This window comes from Natrix helvetica, assembly GCF_964273705.1.
Source record: "Natrix helvetica genome assembly, chromosome: 5".
Classification (NCBI taxonomy): Eukaryota; Metazoa; Chordata; class Lepidosauria; order Squamata; family Natricidae; genus Natrix; species Natrix helvetica.
The window spans coordinates 69,958,598-69,975,961 of NC_138551.1; the positions used below are offsets into that span (position 1 = coordinate 69,958,598).

Here is a 17,364-nt window from a genome sequence, read left to right on the forward strand (position 1 = left end):
TGCTCGCGCCTAAGAAATTCCAAGCTACTTCAGGCCTTGCAGTTTCTCTGTCTCCTCAGGAGCATCGTGCTGCGGTGGGCTTTCTGGAGTGGTGAGTGGTGGTTTTCCCATCCCCCTACTGCCCCAACCAGTGATTGTTACCATGGCAGATCAGGCCCCTGAGACTTCTGAGGGTGTCTTTTCCAGAGCCCCTGTAAGACAGGCCGGGAAAGCTGCCAGGGAGGCCATTAGAGGGAGTAAGCCTTACTCCAGGCATGGCCCCAAGCAGGGCTCAGGCCTAGACAAAGATGCATTAAGGCGACAGAAGACCTTAGAAAAACAGGTTTCCAAAGCCCAACAGCAGGCCCAATCTTCCCTTTCGGTGTCTCCTGGGGAGCCCTCCAGGGAAATTCCTCCAGCCCAGGGAGGCCCCATTTCTGATAGTGAAGAGGAAGGGGATTCTTTGGCCATGGCAACTTCTCCAGGCCATTCCATGGCTGATCAGGCTGATCTCTTTGCCTGTCCCTCTGATATGGATGAGGGACCAGCTCCAATGGGGCCCTTAGCCCCTCAACAGCCGATCCCCGGGCCCACTCAAAGGGTTCGCCCCATTGAGGACCAAGGGCCTAACCTATCCACTGAAATGCAGGAAATAATTAACAGGGCCATTTCCCAGGGCATTGAGGCAGGCATGCGAAAAGGTGGCAAGCGCACTCGCAAGACCCACCATTTGCAACCCCAGGAGGATTCCAGAGAGATGACTCCTAGCCTTCCACCTCCGTCCCTGCATTCTTCAGTGGCCTCCGATGAGTCAGACTGGGAGGAAGAAGAGGAATTTCTTCCTAGGCAGGAAGCTGAATTCTCTGGGGATGAGGCAAGCCCCGGCAAAAAGCCGGCCTTTTCAGGCTTATTTAATTTGGATAATTTCAAAACCATTTTAGATAAGGCTAAGATCTCAACTCACATGGGGTCCACCCCCCCCAGCTCAGGTGGTTGTAGACCCTGATGATCTATCTGGGGATCTCTTTGAGGAACCCATTTCGGTCCATGAAATAGTTCCTGTACCCAAGATGTTCCTCAATTTAGTTCAAAGACAGTGGGCGCAGCCAGCTACCATGGCTACCCCCAGCAGCCATGACAAGAAGCTATATACGGTGGATGCCAGCCTGGAGGAGCTGCTCAAGCTCCCTCCTATCGATCCCCCTGTAGCGGCTCTTACCTCCTCTTCTGTGCTCCCTCCTGACCTGTTGGAGGGGCTCAAGGCTGAGGACAAGAGAACCGAAGCTGCTTGTCACAAGACCCATCAGGCAGCTGCATGGGCCATTAAGTCCTCCGCTTCAGCCTCCTTTTTCTCCAGGGCGGCTCTCCTGTGGCTGAGGCAGTTGTTGAGGAAGATACCTGCCAAGGACGTTAAAGTCAGGCAGGATATCAATAAAATCATGGCAGCCACAGAGTACACTGCTGATGCCACTCTGAATGCTGCTAAGTTTGCCTCGCGTGCCCTAGCGTCTAATGTTACTTCCAGACGCCTCCTGTGGCTTAGGCACTGGAATGTGGATATGCGCTCCAAATGGAAGCTTGTTACTGCCCCCTTTAAAGGGGACAAGCTGTTTGGTGAGGTCCTTGATCCAGTCCTTGTGGAAAACAAGGACAAAAAGAAAGTGATGCCATCAGTCACCAAAAAGCCTGATCGTAAAGGTCCTGGCTCTTACAGGAGGCAGGCCTTTCGGAACAATGAGCCCTCCACCAGCTCCGCCCCCTATCATCGGGCGTATCCCCAGCAGGGTGAGCGGTCTCAGGACCGTCAGTCCTTTCGAGACAGAGGTCGCCAGCAGCCCTTCTCCAAGCGGCCATTTTGGGAGGGCTCCGGCTCCCAACCCTTTAGGAGGTATAAATGACCATCACAGGTCAGCTCCCATAGGAGGGCGGTTGCAGTTGTTCCACGCCAAATGGGAGCAGACCACGTCGGACCAGTGGGTTCTTCAATGGTCCGCATGGGTCTCACTTTAGAATTCTGGTCCCCCCCTCCCCGCCACTTCATCCGGTGTCCAGTTCCCTCAGGGTTAGTCAAAAGATCCCTCATGGAACAGGAGATAAGGCACCTCAAGGAGATCAGGGCCATAGAACCTGTCCCAGCAGGCCAGGAAGGAAGAGGGTTTTACTCCATCCTGTTTCTGGTCCCCAAAAACTCAGGAGGGTGGAGGGGGATATTAGATCTAAAGAGGTTCAATCACCACGTGACATATCGCAGGTTCAAGATGCAGTCCCTCCAGTCCATCTTGGGGTGCATCAGGCCAGGCGATATACTAACGTCCATAGACCTCAAAGAGGCCTACCTCCACATCCCTATCCGCAAAGCCCACCGCAAGTTTCTGAGGTTCTCTTACGCGGGCCTCCATTACCAGTACCGGGCAATGCCATTCGGCCTGTTATCGGCGCCCAGGACATTCACAAAGGTTCTCGCAGCCGTGGCGGCTTTTCTACGGTCACGTCCGGTCAGACTCCACTGTTACCTAGACGATGTTCTCATTCTGTCATCATCGCATCAACAAGCTGTCAGCGACCTAGAACACACCATGCAGGCGCTCCGGGACCACGGGTTCACCATCAACCTGGAAAAAAGTCATCTCGTTCCCACGACCAGACTGAAGCATCTAGGGGCCGTCATCGACACCACCTCGTGCACGGTATCCCTGTCCCCGGAAAGGGTGGCCAGCCTTCGGGAGATGGTCGTTCAGGTGCAGCAGTCACGTCTAGTCAAGGTGGTTCAGCTCTCACAGCTCCTCGGCAAGATGATCTCGTGCCTGTCAATCGTGCCTTGGGCGAGACTTCACTCCCGTCCCCTACAGTGGCTCCTGCTTCCATATCAAAGAACAAACGAAAGCAGCTCAACAAGACTGATTCCAGTTCCAGCAGAGGTACGTCGCTCTCTAAAGTGGTGGTTGTCTCCGGCCCTGTTAAAGGGGTCGCCATTCAAGGAGCCAGTCAGGCTCACCATCACAACGGATGCCAGCCTGTTCGGTTGGGGGGGCCACTGCCACAACCAGCTCGCACAGGGCAGGTGGTCCCCTTCCGAAGCCGCTCACAGCATCAACTGGCTGGAGCTGAGGGCAGTCAGGCTTGCGCTGAAGCGCTTCCAGAGCACCGTTCAGGACCACCACGTGCGCATCATGACAGACAATGTCGCCACCAAGGCGCACATCAATCGACGGGGGAACGCGCTCCAGATCCCTGATGAAGGAGGCGGAGCTCTTGGGTCGATGGGCGGAGAGGTATCTCCTTTCTCTTCAGGCGGAGCACATCTCGGGCACGAGCAACACCCAGGCGGACTGGCTGAGCAGATCCACAGTCGACCACTCGGAGTGGTGTCTACATCCGCTGCTGTTCCAGCAACTGTCCCAGAGGTTCGGCCTCCCGCTGGTGGACCTGTTCGCCAACGCGGCCAACGCGCATCTTCCGCGGTTCTTCACAAGGTTCCACGACCCGAGGGCGGAAGGAGTCAACGCGCTGCACGGCCCGTGGCCGAAAGGTCTGCTTTACGCTTTTCCCCCGCTACCTCTTCTTCCCAGAGTCATCAGGAAGATCCTAGCAGAGGAGGTGGAGGTACTGCTGGTAGCACCGTACTGGCCCAGGAGAACCTGGTTTGCAGACTTGGTGAGTCTTTCGATCACACCACCGTGGCGGATTCCTCCACAGGACATCTCTCTCAGCCAGGGGGCACTTCAACATCCAGAACCCCAGTGGCTGCAGCTGGCCGTCTGGCACTTGAGAGGGATCTCCTAAGCAGAGGCAAGTTGTCAGACAAGGTGATTGGCACCATCCAAGCGTCACGATGGCAGCCCACGACGCGCATCTACGATGCCACTTGGAAATCCTTCGCCAGCTGGTGCACGGCTCATGGTACGTCTGCGCCCCTTGCTTCGGTTCCTGTCATCCTGGACTACCTGCAGGAAGGTTTGGACAAGGGCCTGGCACCTAACACCCTGAGGCGCCAGGCGGCAGCCCTGTCAACCATCCTCTCAGTTGAGGGCTACGGAATCCGACCATCCGCAGTTTCCTCAGGGGAGCGACCAACCTGAGACCCCCAGTGGTCCACAGATACCCATCTTGGGATCTCAATGTAGTGTTGCGGTCCCTCATCGGGCCCACGTTTGAGCCCATTAAGACGGCCAGTCTCAGACACCTCACATTCAAGACGGTTTTTCTGGTCGCTATCACGTCTGCTCGTCGCATATCGGAACTGGCTGCCTTGTCAGTCAGAGAGGACTTGTGTCTCATTCGTAACGACAGAGTAATCCTGAGGCTGGACCCTTCCTTCATTCCGAAGGTCAATTCCTGGTTTCATCGGGCGCAGGAGGTGGTCCTTCCGGATTTTTGCCCGCATCCTCGGCAACCAAGGGAAAAGCGCTGGCACATGCTGGATGTGCGCAGGACTATTCGCAGATACATCAAGCGCACGGCCAGTTTTCAGAAATCCGAATCTCTATTCGTCTCCTTTCAACCAGCTTCTCAAGGCAAGAAGGTCTCTTCATCTACCATCGGCGGATGGCTGCGAGCCTGCATTGCGCTTGCCCACGTTTTACAGTCCGTTCCTGTGCCTCGCAATATCACAGCACATTCGACTAGAAGCGCCGCCACCACAGCTGCCTGGTCTACACAGGCACCGATTGAAGAGATCTGCAAGGCGGCCACCTGGACTTCTCTGTCTCCATTTGTCCGAAATTACAAACTGAACAGTTTTGCATCGGTGGAAGGGGCCTTTGGGAGGCGTGTTCTTCAGGGCATCCATACCAGTGGAGCGACCCTGATGGCTGAGCCTTCCCGCCCTAGTGACAGTTAGCTTGGGCATGTCCCTTCTTTGGACTCTCCAGAGCAGCGCCCTGGAAAATGACCATTGTCTTACCTGAAGGGTCCTTTTCAGGGCGCTGCAACGGAGAGTCCACCCCGCCCTGGGGTCTATTCTCCGCTGGTGTTTGTGAAGTCACAGTGTTGTTTGTTGTTTCTGTTATTGTTGTTGGACTATTTTTGACTTGTTCCATATTAGACTTCCAGTTGAAGTTTCAGCGCGCAACTGTTCCACGTCTTCATTGAATAAATCTGAGGAGAGTCGGCACCAGAGGCGTGGCTTAAAGTTTTCAATTCAGTTCTGGGCAGATTGGCTGTGTTTAACCCCTTCTTTGGACTCTCCATTGCAGCGCCCTGAAAAGGACCCTTCAGGTAAGACAATGGTCAATTTAGGCAACATTTTTATATTTTCTTTTTTTAAAAAATCTACATGTTGTAAGTTGGATGGCCTGAAAATAAGAGATTAATTTTTTAAAAAAACATTAGCTACTAACTACCATATTTTTCGAGTATAAGACACAAAAAAGAGGGTGAAAATCTGTGTGCGTCTTATACACCAAATACAGCATTTTTTGCCTCCCGAAGCCCTGCCCCCTTCACCAAAATGGCCGTGCATACCCTTATGGAGGCTTTCAGAGAGTTCCTGGGAGCTGGAGAGGGCAGAAATGAGCAAAAAATGGGGCGTTTTTTGCCCCTCCCAGCCCCCAGCAGCACTCTATAAGCCTTAATAGGGCTATGCATGCATTTTTTTTAACAAAAAATGGGCCCGTTTTTGCGAAAAATGGACCGTTTTGGGGAGGTTTGTAGAATGCAAAAACTTTTTTTTCCATTTGGAAAGCTCCTTAACTGATTGATGAGAATTACATTGATCAAGTGCTGTGCCAGCAGAAACACCTACCTATCTATTGTATTTCTCTTTATCTCTTTTTCTCTCTCTCTATCCCTCTACCTACTTACCTACCTACACTCTGTCTCTCTCTCCCTACCTACCTACTGTATTTCTCTCTCTCCCTCTCTCTGTCTCTCTCTGTCTGTCTCTCTCTGTCTCTCTCTCTCCCCCTTTATCTACCTACCTACCTAACTACTCTCTCCCTACCTACTTTATTTCTCTCTCTCTCTCTCTCTCTCTCTCTCTCTCTCTCTCTCTCTATTTCTATTTCTATTTCTATTTCTCTCTCTCTTGTATGCCTTTATCTACCTACCTACCTAACTACTCTCTCTCTCCCTACCTACGTACTTTATTTTTCTCTCTCTATTTCTCTCTTCTATACCTTTATCTACCTACCTACCTACTCTCTCTCTCTCCCTACCTATCTACTGTATTTCTCTCTATCTCTTTCTATTTCTCTCACTCTATCCCTCTACCTACCTATCTACACACACTCGCTCTTTCTACCTACCTACTGTATTTCTCTATCTCTCTATTTCTCTCTCTCCCCCCCCTTTATCTACCTACCTACCTAACTACTCTCTCTCTTTCTCTACCTACCTACCTACTGTATTTCTCTCTCTTTCGCTCCCTCTCTATCCCTCTATCTACCTACCCACTTTTTTAAAAAACATGCCTTTTCAAAACCTTGGTACGTCTTATAATCTGAAAAATACAGTAATACAATTTTTACTTCATTTTTATTTTTCTCAAATGAGAAACCATCTGATCACTGATGGAAGAATTTTTAATATGATCAGGGATAAGTGTGCTGATGTTGCCTCACAAGGTATGATAAAATGAAAATTGATTCTAAAAACAGCAGAAATCTCTTTATTCTCAACATTAATACAATGTTTAAGACTTAAATTTTTTTCCTCGTTTATGTATAACATAAAAATAAGAAATATACATTTCCTACAGAGACAGGGCCTGCGGCTGATGCTTTGCAGTGCAAGGTCCGTGACCAATAAGTCCCCCCTCATTAATGAGTTGATCTCTGAGGGGGAGCTGGACCTTGCAGGAATAACGGAGACCTGGTTGGGTCGCGAGGGTGGTTTACCCCTCGTGGAAATGTGCCCACCAGGTTTCCATGCATTCCATCAGCCTCGGGCCCTGGGTAAGGGTGGAGGGGTGGCGGTAGTTATACGGGATGGTCTAGAGCCGAGGGAGTTCACTGTTCCTCAGATATCCGGGTGTGAGTCGCTTGGTGTGAAATGGGGCCCAGGGAGGCAGTGGGGTTTGCTGATTGTATACTTGGCTCCTCGCTATACGTCAGCAGCCCTGCCCGAGCTCCTCGAGCTGATCTCGGAGACGGCGGTGGAGATCCCCAAACTTTTAGTTATGGGGGACTTCAACCTGCCGTCGACGGGAGCAGCATCCGAGGTAGCTCGGGAGTTCATGGCTTCCATGACAGCCATGGGCCTGACCCAACTAATTCAGGGCCCCACACACGAAGGTGGTCACACACTGGACCTTGTTTTTGTATCTGAGCAGTGGACGAGTGATCTGGGAATAGGGGATTTAGATATTACCCCCCTGTCATGGTCAGATCACTCATGTCTCCGGCTAGACTTCCCTGGCGCTACCCCCCCACCGCGAGGAGGCGGAGCCAGTTCGTCCAAGCTGGTACCGCCCCAAGCGCCTGGTGGAACCAGATAGGTTCCAGACGGAGCTTGGGCCATTACCTGTAGCCCTGACCCGCGCTCGGTCGGAGGACCTAGTGGCCGCCTGGAATAGGGCGACGGCTGGGGCCTTGGACCGGGTTGCTCCTTTGCGACCTCTCCTACGGCAGCGACTCACCCGGGCACCTTGGTATACCGAGGAGCTCAGGGTGATGAAGCGCCATAGAAGACGTCTAGAGAGCAGGTGGAGGTCCTCACGCTCCGAGTCTGACCGATCACAGGTAAGAGCCTATTTACGGACCTACCTTGTGGCATTGAGAGCGGCCAAACGTAGACATTGTGCCGCTCTTATTGCGTCTGCGGATAACCGCCCTGCCGCCCTGTTTAGGGTGACCCGCTCCCTCCTGGTTCAGGAGACGCGGGGGGCACCCTTACAGGGAAGAGCAGAGGAGTTTGGAGAATATCTACAGAACAAAGTCGCTCAGATCCGAAGCGGATGGGCCCCCTCCAGTGGTCTGGACGGGCCGTCAACAGCGAGTCTTGTGAATCCACTCTGGGAGGAGTTTAACTCTGTTGCCCCCGAGGATTTGGACAGGTTGCGTGGACGGCTGCGACCCACCACATGTTCATTGGACCCGTGTCCCTCCTGGTTGGTACTGGCATCCTGGGAGGTGACACGAGGCTGGCTTCTGGGCCTGGTGAATGCCTCGTTGGGGGAGGAATCCTTACCATCTGCCTTGAAAGAGGCGGTGGTGAGGCCCTTACTCAAGAGGTCTTCACTTGACCCAATGGAGCTAGCTAATTATCGTCCAGTCTCCAACCTTCCCTTTCTGGCGAAGGTTGTTGAGAATGTGGTGGCGCAGCAATTTCCACGTCACCTTGATGAATCCGACTATCTAGACCCACGCCAGTCCGGCTTCCGACCCGGACACAGCACAGAGACAGCCTTGGTCGCATTGGTCGATGATCTCTGGAGGGCCAGAGATAGAGGTTATTCCTCTATCCTGGTCCTATTAGACCTCTCAGCGGCTTTTGATACCATCGACCATGGTATCCTACTGCGCCGGCTGGAGGGGATGGGAGTCGGAGGCACCGTGTTGCGGTGGTTCGGCTCCTACCTCTCCGGCTGGATGCAATATGTGTTGACGGGGGGGCAGAGATTGACCCTGAGGCCACTCTCTTGTGGAGTGCCGCAGGGGTCGGTCCTCTCGCCCCTTCTGTTCAATACATATGTGAAGCCGCTGGGCGAGATCATCCGTGGTTTTGGGGTTGAATACCATCTGTACGCTGACGACACTCAGCTGTACATTTCAACCCCGAGCCACCCCAACGAGGCTGTTGAAGTGATGTCCTGGTGTTTGGAAGCCGTCGGGGTCTGGATGGGGGACAACAGACTCAAACTCAACCCCTCCAAGACTGAGTGGCTGTGGCTACCGGAGCCTCGGTTGAGCCAGCTGACCCCATCGCTGGCCATAAGGGGCGAGTAATTGCCCCCTGTGGAACGGGCGCACAATTTGGGCGTCCTCCTAGATGCCCGGCTGTCAATGGATGACCATGTGGCAGCCGTGGCAAGGGGGGCGTTCCACCAGGTTCGCCTGGTGCGCCAATTGCGCCCCCTTCTGGATCGGGATGCCCTACGCACAGTCACTCATGCGCTGGTGACGTCTCGCCTAGACTACTGTAATGCTCTCTACATGGGGCTTCCCTTGGGACGCGCCTGGAGACTGCAGCTAGTCCAGAACGAGCCGCGCGGGTTGTCATGGGGAGCTCTAGATACTCCCATGTAACACCACTCCTGCGCGAGCTGCACTGGCTACCTGTGGTTTTTCGGGTGCGTTTCAAGGTCCTGATTACCATCTTTAAAGCGCTCCATGGCACAGGACCTAGTTACTTGCGGGATCGCATCCTCCCACATACATCCCTGCGGCCAATCCACTCTCACAGGGAGGGGCTTCTCCAGGTGCCGTCTACTAGGCAATGCCAGCGGGCGGCGCCAAGGAGTAGGGCCTTCTCTGTGATGGGCCCAACCCTCTGGAATGACCTCCCCCCCGATATCAGAACCACCACAGACTTCCGCTCCTTCCGACAAAAATTGAAGACACACCTGTTTCGATTAGCTGGCCTGGCATAATTATAATTGTGACAACTGTTACCTCCTGGAAACATATTTTTACCTGGTTATTTATAGGGTATGGTTTTAAACTTAACTGATTTTAGGGTTTTTAGAACCATATTTATATTCTTCCGTACAGTTCTTTTAAATTTTTAACCTCCTCCTTATGTGTATTTATATCTGTATTTATATTGTATTTGATACCTGTTGTTTGTTGTGTGGACTGTACACCGCCCCGAGTCCTTTTCGGGAGAGGGGGCGGTCTAGAAATTCGAAGAAAATAAAATAAATAAATAAATCCTATAAAGTCAATTTTATTTTATATTCTTCTTGTAATAGCTTTTGATACAATATAAATGTTACGAATGGACAAGTTTGAGGCTAGTTTGCCATTTTTTAAAAAGATTTAGTTTTATTTGGGAGCTGTACTTACACTGAAAACTTTTCAGAAAATATTTTAGGCTTTTACACAGTTTACATTGTACAATACTGAAATTAATCTTAAAACTAAGGAAGGCTTTTAAAAGTGTTATTCCACATCATATATTTTTTAATATCCATATTCAAAACAGTAACATCTTGGTGGCATTAAAGATGGTGTGCTCCTTTGTCCTGATAAATCACTTTTCATTTCAGCGATTGAGCAGCAGAGCAGGATCTACTGTGTATGTGATGCGTTTTAATGACCAAGGGATTATAAGTCTTGCAATGCCTGCTCCTGATGGAATCCATGTTATTACTTTTAAATCTTCTTATCCTGTGCCATCTTCCAGAAAGTCATCTTACCCTCCCTAGCTGTTTAGAGTAGATGAAGCATTTAGAAAGCTCTCACTCCAAGTCTCCTTGTTTGTGGCACAAGGGAATCTTCAGCACTCGTGAATGAACATCAGCTAAACCTTCCACAAGTGGAGCAAACATTGATTTTGCTTTGCAGATGTCTTTATGCACAAAATGAAAGAGGAGGGAACAGTTAGCATGAGTTGTCTCATTGAGGTCACTGGAGAACTTTGTGAATTTTTCATTCACTAAACAGAATGGATTTTCTTTCTGCAATTCACAATTAGTAATGTGGAGACTAACGCAGACAATCTATTGAAATCTTAAAAACCTTCCAAAACTAAGCTCATTTATGAACTTCAACTTGATGCAAATATTCATATACAGAAGCAAGAAGAAATGAAAGAAATAAAGACTTAACTGAATGTGACCTAGAGACATTAAATCTTTGCACAATGAATACAAAAATGAGATGGGATAAAATCACAAACAATAGACAAGAGTGAAGTTGACTTTACAAATCTGGATTCATACTTTTCCCAGCATTATCCTTCCCCCATCTCTAGGCCTTTCTGCCAAATAGCTTAGTAATTATCTTGCCGTCAAATTAGATAAAATTTAAGTTATTATATATGTCACCCAGAAACATTGGCAGGATAATAGCACACCAAATTACATAATGCCAAATGATGAGTATTACTATCCCAAACTGATTCCATAAAATATTTGTACATAAACATCTTGTCATTTGGGGGAGGGGTTGTTTTGCTCATCTTTATATTGTGATAAATAGGACTTTGTAAATCTTTGACAGAGTGATTTCTTTCAGTGATGATTTTATCAGTTCATCCCATTGAATGCTGTTGGAAAATATTTTTGGGAAAATACTATAGTTTATTCACCAAATATGACCACATTGCTGGTTTTTCCTCTTGCACAGATGCCTTAAAAATGATGCCGACAGCTGATGTGGATTAACCCCACCTTGACATTTCATAAGGTGGATTGCCACCTCTCATGTTTGCTGTAATTATAAGGTGAAAAACTAAAAGCCTTTTTAATTACTAGATTCCTGGATTTCCTTTTTATATCTTACTGGAAAGATATATCTACATCTATATTGATGTTTCTGTAGCACAAACATAGTTGTTCCAGTACATCATTTTCCCAAGTTCTATGGATTATGCAGACAATATTAATCCTTGACATTTGGTCTGCCTTATTTTTGTCTCATTATACTGTATACATGAAATAAAAAAGCATAGCTCAAATAGGCTAATTAGTAGGAAATGTGAAAAATATACAGCAGCGCTACATAATTTTTGACTGATTTTCTTTTACTAACTGGATTAGGTCGAAATGCAGCTTTTGAGTGGTAGATAGGTTGACACTGGCCTTCTTACATATCTCAAAATGGAATTGTATATCTAAAGCATGTGTTGTAGAGAAATATTGCTTCCCCTGCCAGAAATATCTAAACATCAATCTCTATTTCTGCAGATTCAATGGATATGGCAGGAAGAGTTATTATATACTATGATCCTCCTTTATTAAAAATAAACTGGGCTAGTTTTTCTCCTGATGGCTTTTCAGATTATAACTATGGAATTGTTTATACTTATACATTTGCTAAATTATAATGGTGGAGAAAAAAAACAAATTTAATGATAGGACTTTATTTTTTAACTCATTATAATTCCAAAAATAAAAAGAGATGCCCAGATAATACTAAAGCATCCATTACAAAATTGCTTGCATTTTTAAAATATCTATAGATGAAAATACAATGTTATTTATTAAATAAATTATATATATTTTATTTAAATCCAGAATAATCTGTCATAACTCTCAAGAAATATAGACTCTTTTGGAAAAGAAAATAAGAAAGAAAAGTAGAATTAAGTGCTGTAAAAGCTTTACAGTCAAATTCTCATAAGGTGTAAATAAGTTATTAAATCTTTCTATTCTGCTATCTGTGTATACTACAGAGTTTTTTTAGGATATTACAGTACAATAAAGTTCCTTAGTTCCAATGCTTTTCTATGTTTAATGAAAAAACAGTCAGGCCAGTAGATGATTTTTCTTCCCGTTCCTAGAAAGAACTTGGAGGAACCTTTTGCTGTTGCCTAGTAAAATTCACTAGTTTTGCCAATGCGGAGACTTTACGTGGCTAATGACAATGTGTCAGGGTTTTATGGCCAGGTTCTGTAATGACCTGTGAAGAATATTATCTTTGATGATATTTTTCTTCATAGAGTACTTCCTCCATTCATGATCTCTAGTAGAGCTTAAAACAAAATTTTAGTTTTTTCCGAATTTTTCTAAATTCATCATAGCTTTATCTTGATTGAATATTACTATCATCTGTAAAGATATCACTATTAGGGGGGAGTTCCACCCTGAATTAACGAAGCGTGGACCGTGGCTTTCCTTGTAGCATACTTTTGAATAAGCGAAAATAAACCCGAAACAAGATCTAATAAAAAAACATTTTTAATATAAAAGAAAATAAAAATACAAAAGTGCTAACTCAATTAACTACATTTTGGCAAGAGCTATGTGCCTGCCACCTTCGGCAGGCGAACGGAAGATCAGAAGTGAAAGTTAGAGAATGTGAATGAGCAGGCGTACTAAATCACTTGCAGATAAGAACTGTAGCATGCACAATAAATTTTCAGCACAGCTAAGCAAACCAATTAATGCAGTGGCACCCCTTCTTTTGCTAGTTGAGCTGATGTCATCAAATAAGGCACTTATTCCGCAGATACTCGTGTTGAGCTGCTGGAAGTGGTTTGTTGAGCATGTCAGCAATTTGATCATGGGTAGATACATATTGCAATTTAACAAAACCTTGTTTAACTAATTGTTTTGTGTTTTGATAACAAATGTAAATGTGTCTGGACCTAGAACCTGTGAAATGTGACTCAGAAATATAAACCACCTATTCATTATCTTCCATCACGGTGATTGGTCGAATCGGATGTGTCCAGATATCTGCGATCAAAGCATCAAACCATGTTAGAGAATTACGTGCATCTGAAACACAAGCATATTCAGCTTCAGTAGATGAACAAGAAACAAAACTCTGTTTTCTCACTTGCCAGTAAACAGGACAACCATTCAGAAATATCATGTAACCTGAAGTACTTTTGCGTGATTTCTTATCACTTGCCCAATCAGAATCTGCATAACAACATAATTCTGCATGATCAGTATGTGTTGGTTCTAGCAATAACTTCATGTGTTTAGTGTGTTTCAGGTATTTCAATAACTTCTTAACGCATGTTCAATGAAATTGTGTTGCCTTACCTACGTGTCGTGATAAGAGATTAACACTAAGTGCAATGTCGGGTCTGGTCCAACTACTAATGTATAACAGTGACCCAATGACTGAACGATATAGTGTTTGATCCTCGAACTCAGGACTTGGTTCATGTGTTAAGTTGTGAAAATATGTTTGCATGGGTGTCTTTGTTGTGTTAGCATCTTTCATGTTGCAATGATGCAAAATGTGGTCAATTTTCTCCTCTTGTGAAAGACTAAACCCCTTCTGTGTTTTGTCAATCTGAACACCTAAGTAAGTGCTAATGTGACCTAAAGATTTCAATGTGAAGTATCTCTGCAAACTTTTAGCAAAAATCTCACTCATTTTCTTATTTGGACCAATATAAACAATATCATCAACATAAACAAGAATTATCTCATATGCATTGTTAGATCTTTTTGTGAACACACATTCATCAGTTTCGGACTTAATAAAGCCCATTGAATTTAGTTTGTCTGTAAGACATAAGTACCACATTAAACCTGACTGTTTCAGACCATAAAGACTTTTGTTCAGGAACCAGGTATCCCCTTCTTGCTTTCGGAATCCTGGAGGTCCTCTCACGTAGATCTCTTCATCTAGGTCAGCATGTAGATAAGCCGTGTCCACATCAAACTGGAAAACTTCTAAACCAAGAATAGTTGCAGTGGTTAAAGCAATTTTTACACTCTCATTTCTGACTGTTGGTGAGTAAGTGTTTGTGTAGTCCTCAGGATAATGTTGAGTGAAACCCTGAGCTACAAGTCTTGCTTTGTACAATGACTCACCATTCGGTTTCTTCTTGATTCTGTAGACCCATCGAGTGCCAATGACTTTTTTGTTTGCTGGAGATTTTGCAGGTGTAAATACATTAAGTTTCTTTAAACTGTCCATTTCATCCTGCATTGCTTCATATCATTTCTCTTGCTCTGAATCAGGAAGCTGCTTGATTTGTGTGAATGTCTCTGGAGGAAGTGTAACATTGCAAATCAAAGGCAAGGGTATTTTTGTCAGTTGCCACGAATATCGTTGTGGAGAGATACCTTTTGTGACCCTCTTGGAACGTCTCGGAACAACAGTCCATTCTTCTTCTTCTTCTTGGAGGAGGAGCAAAAAAAGCTTGTTGAGGGCTATGCATTTGAAATGCTTGCTGTTGCCCTACAGCTGGAGCTGGTTGTTGCACCATGGGTCACTGTAATCTAATTTGTGGTTGTTGTGTTACAGCTGGAGCTGGTGTTTGTGCAGCAAAATTAACATGGCTTGCTTGAGGCTGCATTAAGTACTATCTTGTTCTATCTGGAAAGGCACGTGCACCATCAGGAGGTGCTGAAAATTGGGCCTGAGAAGGCATTTGTGGCCTAGCAGCCTGAATACTTGAATAATCTAATGACATTTGCAAAAAAGTCTGTTGCATTAAATTATTTCTGCCAGGAGATGGCGCTGCAGCCACATCTCTTGGCTGTAATATTTCTGCCTACATGGCATTTGGAATTGGAGAACAAAGAAAATCACGTGGCAATTGTGACGTGTGCACATCTCTCTGTTCTGATTTGCCTGACACAGTATCCTCAAGGGGGTGTGTCTTAGGCTTTGGAGGAGAAGGCAAGATGGCGTTTTCAGAAGTTTGAAAGATAGGAAAACCCTTCTTATTTGCCTCTAGTGCTGCGTAATCTATTTTGGCTTGAAAAAGCTGGCGTTCAAAAAATTCTATGTGATTACGATAGCTTTCCATCTCTTGCTCAGAGTTTTGAAAAGAATCATATTTTTCCTCCTGTGTGTGGGAGTGAAGTTCCTGCAGCCGCGAGAGCTTTGGCCTGACGCCGAGGTTTTCAAAATCTCTAGGAGATATTTGGGAACATGCCTAATCAGGGAGATACTCTACTAACCTCGGTTGTAGATTGGCATCTCCTGGAGCAGACCCATCTTGTTGAGATCTTTCTCCCATAGCTGATTTTTCATCCAGCCTGGTTGCTGAAGCTATTGGCATTTGAAAGCTTGGAAGCTAGCGTAAAATGCTTTTCGCTTCTCCATCAGAGGGGAGAAAGCCTTTGGAATGTCTTGAAGAGAAATTTCTCTGTTTCTTTTTCTTTTTCTTAGGCATCTTAGGAAATGATTTAATCGTTCCTCAGTCGATTGTAAATCATGTGTCTTAATTCGCCTATACGCATATCTCTTGGAAGTAGCTAACAAGGAGAAAGCCATAAATTATACAACCAACCTCTGTTAACATTTGTTAGTGGGGAGTTCCACCCTGAATTAACGAAGCGTGGACTGTGGCTTTCCTTGTAGCATACTTTTGAATAAGCGAAAATAAACCCGAAACAAGATCTAATAAAAAACATTTTTAATATAAATGAAAATAAAAATACAAAAGTGCTAACTCAATTTGGCAACAGCTATGTGCCTGCCACCTTTGGCAGGCGAATGGAAGATCAGAAGAGAAAGTTAAGGAATGTGAATGAGCAGGCGTACTAAATCACTTGTAGATAAGAACTGGAGCATGCGCAATAAATTTTCAGCACAGCTAAGCAAACCAATTAATGCAGTGACACCCCTTCTTTTGCTAGTTGAGCTGATGTCATCAAATCATCAAATAAGGCACTTCTTCCGCAGATACTCGTGTTGAGCTGCTGGAAGTGGTTTGTTGAGCATGTCAGCAATTTGATCATGGGTAGATACATATTGCAATTTAACAAAACCTTGTTTAACTAATTGCTTTGTGTTTTGATAACGAATGTCAATGTGTCTGGACCTAGAACCTGTGAAATGTGACTCAGAAATATAAACCACCTTATTCATTATCTTCCATCACGGTGATTGGTCGAATCGGATGTGTCCAGATATCTGCGATCAAAGCATCAAACCATGTTAGAGAATTACATTCATCTGAAACACAAGCATATTCAGCTTCAGTAGATGATGTTTTCACCTGCAAGGATGGGGCTAAACTTACTGCTTGCTATCCCAAGCAAAAGGATGGCAAAAGCATCAAGGCCTTTATAAGAGCAGCAGGGTCAGAAAGTTTATAGTAGATGGACAAAATAGAAAAGGTTATCCCATCAGATGACACTCTGTAATGGACAGGACCTGAGGTATGGAGTTGAGCCCATTTCCTTATGTTAATTTTTGGCTTTGATTGTTTTTTATCAGTTAATAAATATATAATTCATAATTTTATGCAATTTTATATTAAATATTGTTATTGGCCCAGAGTCATATTTTTGTTATGAGCTGCCATATAAATTGAATGAATTAATGAACAAAGCCAATGTCTATTGTTCCTGAGCCCAAGAAAACAAAGTTGAACCTGGAAGCAGTCTGGTAGCCAAAATAAAGCAGGGTTGCCACATGTGCCAAATGACAAGCAGCCATAATTGTCCACTGCTCCATTTTGTACCAGCTGAAACTTCTCAATAGTCTTCAAGGCCAGCCTCATATATACTGTGCTGCAGTAGTTCAGCAATGTTGAATCACTAAAGGTGAGATTAATCCCGGAGAAGAATTATTTACAAATTTTTAATCCTGGAGAAGAAAGAAGAAATAATTACCGTATTTTTCGGAGTATAAGACACACCTTTTTCCTCCCTAAAAGAGGATGAAAATTAGGGTGCCTCTTATACATTGAATGTAGCCCCACCCAGCCACTGGCCCCCACTTTTTGGCCTCCGCGTCCCAGCAATTTACCTCTTTGCAGCAAACGGTGGCTTGCGAGGCTATAGTAATCCCTGCAGCTTGAAACAGCGGGAGAAATTGAAAGTGAAACTTGCTGTTTACTCCACGTGGTAAATTGCTG

At 45.8% G+C, this 17,364-nt stretch overlaps 1 protein-coding gene across 3 annotated transcripts in view; it reads left to right on the plus strand.

Annotated features, from left to right (window-relative positions):
* Window positions 1-17,364, plus strand: part of MGMT (O-6-methylguanine-DNA methyltransferase) — a 229,958-nt gene that overhangs the window by 46,512 nt on the left and 166,082 nt on the right. The gene's annotated exons all lie outside the window — the stretch shown is intronic.